The 13671-nt window shown below is 39.3% G+C and overlaps 2 long non-coding RNA genes across 3 annotated transcripts in view; one reads left to right on the top strand and one right to left on the bottom strand.

The window, feature by feature from the left end:
• Window positions 1-6884, bottom strand: part of LOC145970898 (uncharacterized) — a 161010-nt gene extending 154126 nt beyond the window's left edge. For both annotated transcript variants that reach the window (XR_014438663.1, XR_014438664.1), the window contains exon 1: window positions 6269-6884. This is a non-coding gene — a long non-coding RNA (uncharacterized LOC145970898). The remainder of the gene's footprint in view (window positions 1-6268) is intronic.
• LOC145970899 (uncharacterized) overlaps window positions 1-13671 on the top strand; it is a 174207-nt gene that overhangs the window by 38930 nt on the left and 121606 nt on the right. The window contains exon 2 of the long non-coding RNA XR_014438665.1: window positions 11717-11853. This is a non-coding gene — a long non-coding RNA (uncharacterized LOC145970899). The remainder of the gene's footprint in view (window positions 1-11716; window positions 11854-13671) is intronic.

The raw sequence follows: 13671 nt of genomic DNA on the forward strand, positions 1-13671 counted from the left end.
CGTCCTCTCGAAATCCTGCCTCCCCCTGCCTCCTCTCGGCGTCTCGCCTGCGCTCGTTCTCCTTTAAGTGCTTTTTTATGTGGTTTCGCCGTTTTGTTTCGACTTGTATTTTTTTTCTTTCCGCTTCGCCCAACGGCGACCCCGCTCGCTCTCTTCTCGGCCCCCCTTCACCTTCTTGTCCCCCCCCTCTCACCCCCAAGCGACCGCCTTTACTTTTCGGCTCTCCGGCGTAATTACCGCGTCTTGCGGTTTGCTAGCGGTTTGTCGGTGGGGCCTACAGGTGGTCCCTCGTGGAAACCGTTCTAGGCAATATTCAGGGAATACGAGACGGTGCCACCCTTCCGTCTTTGCCGGGTCGCGATTAATGTCTCGGAACCGCCTCGCGGAAATTTGCAATAGTTGACCGTCATCAGGAATTCAACCGCTTTTGAGAGGTTCACATATTTTTACCTCCTCCCACATACATCCCTATCTTTACTGGAAAATTATCGCAAGTGGAAACAGCGAAATGAAATAAAGCATGAATGATCTGAAAGTTTCGATAATTTTCAATGTTCAACATATACAGAAAAGATGTGTTCTCTAATAATATTGCGAAACACATTATATTCTGATTTTGAATCACTTTCATTTGTAATAATACTTATTTTTATTATTTACATTTTCTGCCAGAAAAAATAATAGTGAAATAAATATATATTTTTACGGCAATTTTCATTCGTATTCTGAAAAGTTACATTTATTGAAATTTATTTCAACTCGCAACGTATATTTAACTCATCCTGCGTTTATGTCATTTCATTCTCAATACTATAATTGGTATTTCAACATGTTGGCGACCCGAAATACCTCGATTCGTATCGGTACCCGTTACATTCTCGATGCACTTCTCACACCCGAGTCGACCAGTTGTATTTCGTCCACACGCAGGACGCACGAACAGGTGGCATCGATTACCGAGGCATGTGCTCCGAAACTTCCGCGATTTTTTATCTCCGGGAGGTAATGAAGATACACGCACGTAATCCACATGCGTGCGTGTAAATATAGCGTCGGCAGAGTAATTTCGCGAAAGAACGGAGGGCTGAGTCGATTTACGTCAAGGGGGACGCTCGCGTTCAACTGGCGAACTGTTCAATATAACGGTTTAATACGGGGGATAAAGATATTGACAAGTGTCACAACGGCCGCGAGATTTTACGATTTTTATGCAAATATTTCGCTAGACGGTGACATCGCGAACGCTTTCTTCTGATGTCCGAATGCTATTCGCTCGTCGTTATTTCGCGTTACACAGCCACCGACTGTTTGATACAAGCTTATGCAACGAATGCCTTGTATTTATCCTTTGCGTACATCCAACGTGAAAAATTTTGTAGATGCAAGAAACCACACTGTGTGCAAAGTAGCAGTCAAGTAATCTGAGATCTTACATGACGTGTTGCAAACTTGTTTTTCATATTTACGATTCTCGAGTTGACTGGGAACGTACACGATTTAAATCCGAGATACTAAATTCCTTTCTTTTTTAGATTAGTTACAACTTAGATGTGTCATATCATACGCGTTGCTCGTATATCCTTTTAACATATTTCTGCATTTAAGAGATCTTTCTTGAATTGGGATGTAAAAATATATTTTTATATACCGTTGTACAGTGCGAAAAGGGCATCGAGTATTAGTTCGAGAAGCGATGCCAGACGTACTATTACCTAAAAATTGCTTCAGTGCGAATCGGATTGCTACATTCACGTGGGCGGACAGACATCACATTCCCAACGGCTGTCCGCACCTTTTCATTGCGAACGTGTCTAAAACGCGTGAAAGATCGAGGCCTGCTACTCCACGCGTGGATATGACGAGGGCGTCTCAGGGAAAGGGGCGATCCGGCGGGTAACTGCGATTTAAAGAAAGAGTTTCTATTCGCGAGTCATCGAGAGAGCCCAACCGACGTGTAGACGCGATGCACTTTGACTTTTACGCCGAAATAAACGGTTTATAATGATGCTGCACTATCTCGGGAACTCGTTTCGTCCATTAGTCGATGGTGCACCTGTAGCGAGAAACGAGTGTGGGGGTGTGCGCTCGGAGAAAGGGTTGGATTGCCGGGGATCAACTCTCTAATTTGTACTTCCCGAGATAGACCTTTCTCGGTTCAGGTTCGCTCGGGGTCAAAGCTTCAAATATAGCTCTTCAGCTACCACCGGATGTGGCCGGAAAAAAGAATCATTATCTAGAGAATAATCTGGCACTTATATAATAATAATCCAGAATAAATAAAATATATCATTATAATTATTTTTATTATTTTCATTAATAATTATATATATACATATATTTCTTTTTATTTATTTATGTATAATTATTTTTATTATTTATATTTGCATACGCAGATTGCACATACTGATATGTTGTAGAATAAACTAATTATTTATTTTAATTATTTAAATAATTTTTTAGGAGGCAGATTTTTTGCAAAGTGCAGAAAAATTTTCGTTGATAAATTGACAAGTATCTTTTGTGATACTGATAATAATTTCCCCGCGTTATTTCAACAAAGAGGCCAGAGGAAAGTTCGCATGGCGATAACCTCGTGACGTACGGTCGCGAACGCTACGCTAACGATCGTCCATTTTATACTTCGGTACGGATCTCGCGAGCCGATCCGTTCCGGAGATCCCGTGAGCCAGGGTGAAGAGAAAAAGGCAGCAGGGAGCCCTTCTGCTCTCCTCATTCCCCGGAATTCACGAAAGAAATTCCGGAATTTATCGCGATCGTATTTACTACCCGATCCGGTATGAATATTCAGCCGGTCTTATTTTACGCGCTCGCCGCTTCCTTATGCTCGGCCGGGTCATGGGTTAATGAAACTCGCCGAAAAAAATGCAAATAAGATGCGCGCCACTCGGTGAATGCCGACACTCTGCTGCACTTTTCTCTCTTTGGCGTGGTGCGGCATCATCAGCCTTCGAAAGTGCTCTACGGGCCGATAAAAATATCTGAGAGCGCAAATTAGAGGTCCCATCACGCTTGGTAAATTTGTTCGACAACCTTTCACGCGGGTCTTGATCCGATCGCGTAATGATCCGGAATATTTTCTGCAAAATTTTCACGCAAATCAGATATATTTCGCTGCTCGAATCTGATCTTATTTTATTTTCGAAAGCGGACAATAATATAGTCGCGCGAGTACATTGAATTTTAAGCTGTTTTTCTTCAATAATTTATCATTTGAGAATGACTCGAGTGTTTTGCCATTGGAAGTCAAGATCGAAAGATTCACCTGATGATACGTTTTATAGAGTGATATAGGATGATTAGCAACTTTTTTTGATAAATGAACATGATTTTATGATCGTAATCTTATTATTATTAACATTATTTTTTTTAATATTAGAAATATAATTAAAGAGAAGAGAGATCGCGAGGAGAGATTGGGAAAATATATGATAAAAATTATCAAAAATTTATCAATTATCAGAGATTTATGCAACTTGTCGCGGATATTCGTCGATACGCACGTTTACGTACGCACACGTGCATTTCGAGGAGACAGGTGCGTATAACACAGCACATCCTCAACGAGTGCCATCTGGCAAGGTGGCATTTTTAAGACCGGAAGCAGGATGTAAAACGATGCTAATTGATAAGTAGCAAAATCATCGAGTTGTGAACGCACGGGACGTCCAGTATTTAACCGACAAACGTAATTAATTTGTTCGAGCAGCAGAGGTAGAAACGTCACGTGAAAATTTTTGCCGAGAGAAATTAAAGATGTTTGAAAAATGTCTTCATGACATTCTTTTGCGAAATTAATTTACGAGCCAGTTATAAATCTCCGAATAAAAAAGGATTCGAGATAAATGCAATATATTCTAGTTAATAGTCGCTAATATTTGTTTCGCGTTTATGTGAAATACATCTCGACAACGACCTTAAATTATAAAGTTAATGGATTTGGCAAATATTTTCCAAACATTCTGCTAAAATATCCGCGTAGGCCCGGATACGATCGCAGCTGCGATCGTAAAATTCTACCCTGCTGTCGCGCGGCGATATTTTTGAAATACTCTTTTGCCCGCTATAGTATAGTTCGTGAAAGCGGTTTTACCGCGGACTCTCTCTTTCTCGAAGGGAGAAAAAATATTTGGAAAGTTATATATCGTGTGACTATGGATCGATGATTTACGCTGCTAATAAAGTTCTTCGAATTAACATAATACTCGACCATAGTTAGACTCTCGGCTTGCCTGCATTTGATTCTGCAATAATGTGATGTGATTTATCGCATCAAGTCGAGTCTGCTTGAAAGAATTTTTTCACCGATTATCCAAATCTTATGTCTTTTAATAAATTTATATATAATCGAAAAATTATGTCTAGAATGATTGGTTATTTTGGAGATTTCTCTTTTTGCATATATTACTTTCTTGAATATTGATGAAAAATCAAATAAGATCGTATGCGTCAACTTTTCACCAGGTGGATAATAATGTAATATTACATATTTATATTCGCTGTAAAAATTACAATATGTTTAGCATTTACGTATCATTGCGTACGGAAGTCGAGAGTGCAGTTAATATAATCCTACATTGTTTTAATTTTAATAGCACGCTTTATTATCGAACTGCTCCTGATTCCATTTTACGATCGTTCGAAATGGCATTGATTCAAGTACCACGTGCCGACAATAACGCGACCGTTATTTTCGTGCGAAAAACAAGATCCCGTAGAAATGATTTAACAATTATCACTTCGAGACTCCCATGCATTACCATGAAAGACCGACCAAACGACCGACTGATGTACAACACGATCATCAGCGGGTGGCAAAATTAACGAAATCCTCTGCAGCCTCTCGCTTTTCTCTCTCCCGATCGCGCTTAACGATGGGGATAAAGTGTCGCCCGTAAAATAACAATTAAACGGTAATATATAGCCGGCGCGAGGGTTGAAAGTTGCCGCTGTCCGAGACAGTGCTGCCGAAATCCCGTTACGATTTCAGCGAGCTCGAGGCCGAGCAGCGTAATAATAAGCGAAAGCATTCTTTCGTGGCTTATTTCGTGATCCCCAAATTTAATCCCGCGATTTAGCCAATGCGCCTTTCGGCGCGCCGCGCGCCATTAAAAGTTCCGCGTGTTTAATATCGCGCATAAAACGTGCAAAGAATTTATGCTCCTCTTGTATTTATTCCACGCCGTTTTAAGAGGGTTTCGTCGACTTGTGGAAACGCCACAACATTCATCGTGGATATTATGCCCGTACTTAACGGGCGTGTCGTTTTGTTTCGTCGCGCGGTGGAAAGAGAACGACAACGAAGGTATATATGGTATGTACGAGGAGGAGGGGGAGGGGGGAGGAGGAAGAGAAAGAATGAGAACCGGGAATGGAATAAGTAGCGGTAAGAAAATCAACGCTAGGCTTTCAGCTTACCGGTCGCCGGCTAATTAGACGTAATTAAATCGCGTGAGGTCCGCTCACATCTGCTCCTGTGTCCGAGGAATAATGAAAATCCCGCTGTGCCTATATGGATCGCGCGAAATATAACGCACGACCTTGATTTTACGGGGATCCTCGTAATCGCGCGAGCACATTAAACGAAGGATCGAATACATTTTACAATACAAAAGATTACTTTTTGTGTATTTATAACTTTGAGAGATATATAAAGTATTAAATAATTATAAATAATTATCGAGAGTCTTAAATAAATATTTGATACATATAATTACGCGATAAATTACACTGAGAAAACCTTTCTTTTAGAAATAATTAACATAAGAATTATGCGAATTATTCTCAAAATTTTGTAAGAATACACAAATTAAAAAATTCTCGAAGAATTATCACGAAGAATTATCACTCATAAAATTTATCACGATAAAAAATGAAGCTAAAATACGCGATAGTGTTTACTGCAAGATGAGATCGATTATTTCTGGCGGATAAATATTAAGTCAGCTTTTTTTTCATACGTAAATCGGTATATATTACGACTTCCTACTCTCGTGCTCAGTACTATAATTCTCTGAGCAATAAATTATCGAGAGATTATACTAACATTCTCTTTTCCGCATCTCGCATTTCTCCATTAAGATTTACAGAAGACCACGTGGCAGATGGTAAAACGATAGTAATTCTGTCGGCGTAATGATTAATTTCTTCGACACAGAACAAATAATCTTTGATACATGCAAAATTTCTCTTGGAAATAATTCTTCGTCATTAAAGTAATATATGTCTATTTATATGTGTGTATACGTACCTTTTTCATCTCCTCGGATGTTTTTCGTCTCCTTTCATCTTTCTCTTGCTCCTCATCCTTTGCTGTTTCTTTGTTGATCTTCTTCATGATACTCTTGTGACACTCACGACACTCGCGACACTCGCGAAAACAGTTAATTACGATCGCGCGCGTATTAATTGGCATAATTATACGATAATACGATTGCGAAAACTGTATACGCACTCATCGTGACAATGCTACATTTGTTGTTAATGAATAGTATACATTTTTAAAACAATTATTTTACTTCGTATTATAATATAAATATAAATAAATATATATTACTGTTAAAATTAAATATAAATATCGTTGTTTTATTAATGATTGGAATATACAATATTTTGATTCAATAATAAATCATAAATAAATATGTATTTTAATATATTATCAATGTAGCAATGTCGCTCGATTTGTGATTTAATGATCACAAATATATGAAACTTTATCCTACTGCAATACGAATTGAGTTAACGACTAGACGCGATGTTTGCGCAAATTGAAAATCATTGAGATTATAATAATTATTATAATAATTGTAATAATTGATTATAATAATTAATTAAACGATAATCGCGCATCGCCTAGTACTTCTCGCGGCCGCGTTCCGAAAGACAATGACGTGTAACAGAGCGATTTGCGTTGTTGCCTACTTGGTCGTACTTCGGCGCGCGAATACAAAGTCACTGTGACAGTTATGTAAACAATAACGCGCGTTATACGTCGCGAAACATAAGCGTCGAGCATCGTGATATATTACATTCGTTTATTATTTCGGAATATTACATACTAATAAAATGGAAATTAATAATGTACGTGCGATAAATATGTGCGAAATATTTTTTTTTTTTAATTAATTATTAATCAACAGTTGATGTATTTTCGTTATTTAAATTATTCTGCGATTCGTATATTATAAGGAAAATTAGTTTTATAAGAAGATTGAGTATCACTATTTTGCGAAGACTGTCAAAATAGAATTTTATTGATAGGCAATGTATGATATTTTTTTTTTAACATACGAACAATATCGAATAATAATCATCTTTCCGGTGTCCCCTTCTCCTTCCCCTTCCATCTTTTTGTTGTTGCCCCACTAAGTCACTTTGACATACTGCCAAGAACATCAAGGACACGTCGCTGTTTAGTATATTATTGTACATTCTCGAGGCAAGAACGATTGAAAATTAATCGGCAAAACTCAAGAAATAGAATATTAAGTAAGCATTTACATATTTTCTAACGCATTAAATAATTCATAACGTCTAACGAATTAACATAGATAGCCGTGTGATGTGTATTATGTCATTATTTTTTCGACAGCTTATTTTTAATATAATCACAAACTGCGTAATTCGATGAATATGTAACTTTTTGAAATTGTGTACGGATTCCGATTTGCATTTTAAAGAGCGATATCTCGAGACTTATAAAAGTAGATTTTGTCACGATTAAGATTTACGTTGTTTATTATGAGAAATATCATTTCTTTTTATAAAAATCTTGATGATTGCGATTGTAATAATATGCATGTACTTTTTATATTACGTGTATTCGCCAGAAATTATTATCTGCGGCAAATAATGTATCAAAATAAGAGATTCCATTTGAGAGTTTCGACGAGTTGATCGTACAAATTATTCGTACGAATTATTAATTAATTATTAATTAATTAATTAATCGTACGAATTATCCCGATAGTCAATCTACCAGGAATGTAATTAAATTAGAGAATACTTAGGCATTAAAGGAATAAAGACACATGATAATTAAAATTCATTGTCGTTTTGATCGTACCTCGCTCTCTTCGGTGATCGAATCGCATAAACAGCGACTCGAAGCTGGATCCATGCGCACAATTACACATTTTATTGCTTGGTTTGTGCGCCCATAATTATCGCGGCAATTAGATGCCAGATAATTAATTGGATGCCGGGAGTTATGCACACGCGAAATCTCTTCGGTGAGAGGGCACGCCACGCCGCGCTCGAAGAAGGGAGGGAAGGAAGAACGATAGACCCAGAGCGAAGGGAGCGAGAAGGAGCCCTTCGTGGGAAAGGACGTTTCGTCGGGCGGATTCCGGGATAATGCAACCGTCTTATAGAAACGAATGTTCAGGACCCCGGGGAATATCGCGTGACCGCTCGTGAGATGTTCGGAATGTTACTCGAGCACTCGGATAACCGACGGTTATATGCGGCATAACCTTCCAGCGTTCCGTATCGTTAAAGGATCGTATGCGAATACACGATGGCCGCTGATACGCGGCCACGGGGAATCGTGGAAGCCCCGTGATCCCGCGCCGTACCCGGGTTCTCGCTTATCCGCGCCGCGTAATTTGCCGAATTAATTTTCTGCGCCGTCGGCCGGCGATCAAAGGGACGGACGCAGACTCGGGAATTCATGTGGGTCTCTTTTTTAATTGGCGGCTCCAAGTCCTCTCTACACTTCAACGCACGTTGAACAGAAGCGCGCTGCAAATTTGCACGTTGCTGCAACAGCAGAATATTGCGCGAAGACAAGACTAATCCGTAATAATTAACAGTATTGCATTATATATATATAATTTATTTTTTTATATTTTTTAAATGTAAAATTTGAAAATAATATATCAGTCAACAGCTATTCAAGATGCAATAATCACAGCAATTAATCGCCGATTTATAATAATAAATTGTAATAACTCAAGAGAGTGATTGCACTAGAGTATTTTTCATTATTTATCACGTTAATTAACGTTTCGAGAGAAAATATAACAATATATATAACCATACATACGCTTTAGGTTATTATTTTTCCGCTCAAATAAATGTTATAAATGCATATCGCCTGTCCAACAGTGTAATGAAAAAATTGTCGCGTCCATCGACAAAAACATTGTCCTTTTGCACTTTGGATTGTCTTCTTTGCAAGTTTAAATATAAAACATGGCAATCTTTGATTATGCGTCTTGTCAGTGTCTATCAGGGCGTTACGAATCGCCTCGCGAAAAAAATTGCTAAACAGCTGGACTACCGTCATTTTCCATCGCTTAGACTGAAAAAAAAGACTCGAAACATCCAATCATCCGTCTTGAACGATTGAAATATCGTGGGAAGGAAAAGGATAGGGAAAAGCGCGAGGATTCTTCCTTAGTGGCGCGTGCATCCCGATCTGCATCTCAAACGGTCCTCGTTCATGTGCATTCCGCGCTTACAATCTCTAATGAAATGTTGTGCGCGCATCCGCGCTCGTAATGACGCGTTTCCACCCTTCGCAATTCGCAGGCGAAAGGAAACGCAGCGGCGGCTGCGGGAAAATCGCGCGGTTAGTGCATACGATCGAGAGCGCAGGCGCGAACGCGGACCGCAATCGGCGCGCGATGCGCCGACCGTGAATCGTCGATGAGGTGGATAATGACGGGGGCGCAGGATGATCCGGGATCGTGCGTGCGCCTTCGGGAAAAGAAGCCCCGGCCGATATCGAAGACGCGTTCGACGCGACCACCGACTCTCTCTCCCCCTTTCTTGATGCACCACGAATGGAAGATAATCGCCGCGCTCCGGGCGACGAAGGCGTCCACGCTCGGCGAGCGAGGCACACGCTCCGCCACGCTTCGCCATCCCCACCCGCGCCTTAAGGCACCTTCGCAGCACCCGCTCGTTTGATGGCCTTGTTTGGCAATAAGGGTAACGCGGCCGAGATCGGTATTCGTCTCTATATGGCTTTTTGCGTAAATTCAATAATTAAGATGCAACGACGTATCAATTTGGCAAAGTTGAATTTTTCATTTAGATAAAAAAATGCGCAAGTAATTTTATATTGTGTAATTTATATCACGTATTATTTTGATTATTTCTTTTTTTCGATGTTATATACGAGTTTATGATCTGGAAAAGACATTGTTGATCTGCTTCGATAAATCGAATTGCGTATTAAATTTTAATTTTATATATAAATTTTCATTTTTTATTATTACTTTAGTGATATTTGCCTTCCACGACATAAATCGCGCTTAACGAATATTTGAACCGTGCGATACGAGAATTCGACCGCGGTTATGCGAGTTATTTTTCAGCGGCACACACTTGGCCGCAGGGCGATCATTATCCTTGCGTTAATGTACGGTCCCTTGATTTTAATGTCTCTGACCGTTGGAAACTTTACGATTCTTCGTTTCCCTCGGACTTTATGCGTGTTACGGTTGCGTCGTTGTCTTACCGGTTCGTTAGCGACAGGTTCCACCTTGCGTCTTCACTGCGGAGAGAAAGAAGCGAATTATCTCGCTCGCGAAACTATCGTCGCCACATCTGCTTCTGTCGCGCTTATTAAAATTTTGCAGTACATAACTACTATCATAGATTGCAACGGATCAAAGAAATGCAATTAATTTTTATGGTACTATAAGTGAAATTATTTACCATCAAATATGATTTAAAAATTTATACTTAAAAAAAATACATATATGTAATTATAAATGATTTTTTTTATTTGTACATCTATGAAATTAGTTATGAGAATAAATAGTTTTATTTCAATTAGCCAGAATTTTTATCACTATATTTTTATTACTCTTAGCAAAAAGATGCGAAATCTTTTTATTAATTTAAAGCTATTAATCGTGCTCTTCAGCGACGACTTTAATATATAAGTAAAAATTTTATGGCATGTCAAAAATATTCTGGTAAAACAACGAATTCCGTTATATTTACATGCTTGGGCTGCGTGTCCTTTTTTTACACGGTCGCCTCGAGGAAATTATGAGTCCTCATTTCGTCACGTATGATGTATATCTTATTCCTTACATCTAATTCGGCAAATAATTTAGTCTTTATCCATGCAAATATATATGTTTATATTTTAATATCAATTAATAAATATTTTAGAATTTCAATTTGATACAGAATCGATTATTTTTTCCATTCTACGCGAATAAATGGAAGATGATTTTCAATGTCGCAACCAATTAACTAAGAAATTTTAAAGATCAATCATTGATCGCAACGAAAGGAGTGAAAATATCAGAGAATATTTACTTGTAACGTTGATAATCAATCGAGATGGTTTATTTTTTCGCGAAGAGATTTACTGTACGACGCTCATACGTATGGGAGAACCCGCGGCCATAACGTGCGTGTCCAGCCCTCTTATAGGGCGACCCGATCGTTGACTTCACGCTGACTTTTGCACGCGCAAACTCGCGGGGCCGCCACGAGCGTTCGTGCAAATGAAACGTGCAAAACCGTGGCGAGGGAGAGGCAGACGGCAAAGCAGTAAGAGCTGCCTCGAGCTGATCCAGTAAAATTGCGTAGGCAGATTACTCGAGTTGTTACTCCTGCCCATTACTCGCGCGCGGGGCACTTGGAGCTATCGACCGGCCAGAAATCCAGGCTCGATCGCGCGATTCCTCCGCTTTCACTCGATGATTCTGACGACGGTAATTTCTTTCAGATTGCTTCTCGTCGATGATACCAAATATTCCGATTATCGACGCCCGTTCCCGTAATGAAACGTTTGCGACCTGCTGGCGATGTGAACAAATTTGCGCTCTTACACCGAAATGCGAGGCGGAGGATTTCTTCTTGCACGTGAGTACACAATTATATAATTTTTCCTCTTATTTATCATTTTCCTATATCGAATAAATGCATGCAAATAAGACATATTTAATAGATTACAATTCAATTTGATAAGGAATGAATAATTTCATTTATTCTAAAGAGGCGATTTCTAATATCGCAATCAATTAATAGAACAATGATCAAAGGTCAATAATTAATCGTGACAGGAGGGAGAATGTTTCGTTATGTTGTGCTTATCCTAAGAATTAATCGAGACGTTTCTTTTTTCCGCGAAAAGATTTACCATGTGACATCATAAGCATCTTATAATACATGGTTTTAGGTCGCGATGAGCGATTATGATGGGTAAATATTTCTATAACCGCAAAACTGCTTTGTAAGTACAATCGTCGCGAGAAACGTCTTACTTCATTACCCAAGTGATTGCCACAAGATATACGTCAGCGCAACCGCGAAATATCCGTCGATCCGCTGCGTGCGTTTCGTAATAAAGCAGGCTTGCCGCAAATCCCCCGAAAATACCGCGCCTCACGTTTCGGGAAAACGTGATCGATAAATACGCGCTTTCTCCCCAACAGGTGGTCCCGCTTTGCGAAACGCGTCTGCGTCGGATTTCCCGGTCGTTCCTCGACGCGGGGGTTCATCGCCGAGATCTTTTGTAATCCCGGCGAGACGGTATCCCACGGGATTAACCGAGAAATGCACACAGGATCAGCCGAGATCGTGCTGACGCCGGGCACGCGCTTCATGCTGCGAAATAACGGTACCGAACCGTCCGTCTGAGATTTTAAATCTCTCCTTTTTTCCCATCCTCTCGGTATAACCGCACGCCGTATGGCAACCGGCAAAAGCGAAAGAGACAGGGAAGGAGGAGGGAAGGGAGGAAAGAAGAAGGGATTCCGCCGCGCCTCCTCGTAACAGATCGTGTCATTCGCAACGGTATGACGCTGGTGAAAAAGTAACGTAGCGGTTAATCGCTGCGGCGAATTCGCGGAAAAAGTGCGGTACGATCTCGAAAGGATCTCGAAAGAAAATCCCTGGTCAGATTAAGTTGCTTCGAACAGAGAAGCGTAAATGAAGGAAATCCCTTCAGATGAGCTCGCGCATAGGCGTTAAATTAACATTTCTTTTGCCTTCCTATTTTATCTTTTTTTGGAATTTATTTTTTTGATTTTTTTCCAAAAAATTATTGAAAATTAAAATATACAGATTATATGTGAAAGAGAGATGTAACGTACATAAAAATGATTTGGGGAAAGCTATATTACAAATAATACCTATAATGCTACAAATTCGTGCAGCAAATTATTAAAGTCCTTAATTTTCTTAAATTTCGTTATAATTCTTAACTCACGTATCGTTGTTAAAATTTTATAAGTACTTTCCGTTGATATAAAACACTTTGTCACTTATTTTATATCCAGATAATAAAACTTAACGAAGAGTTTAAGAGAGTCTCGTTAAGTTATATTACCGAATAAGTAATCTCTGCGTTTCAGATTTTTATATTTGCGCGGTAATTTAAGCACCGCGGAACAGGTTGCGGATCGTATAATATGTCCTGCGGCGGAAACATTTCGCTTAATTTGAGTGTTTTCCTTTTATTAATTAGCGAGCTTGCGTAAGCGTCAATGTTTTCGATAATTAAATGTAATTGTCGAATTATCCTGATGACTTGCACCAGTTAATTTAAAAGACACTTACTTTAATTGCAATCCAGGTCTTCAGGTGCTATTTTATGGATTCTACTACAAGAATTTTTGAATTTGTTCAAAGTTATTTAATTACCCACTTTCCATCCACGTAATCATTAAATGCGTAAAC

Source organism: Camponotus vicinus, unplaced genomic scaffold (genome assembly GCF_025532165.1).
Source record: "Camponotus vicinus isolate PSW18456_S1 unplaced genomic scaffold, iyCamVici1.0 SCAF_4, whole genome shotgun sequence".
Classification (NCBI taxonomy): domain Eukaryota; kingdom Metazoa; phylum Arthropoda; class Insecta; order Hymenoptera; family Formicidae; genus Camponotus; species Camponotus vicinus.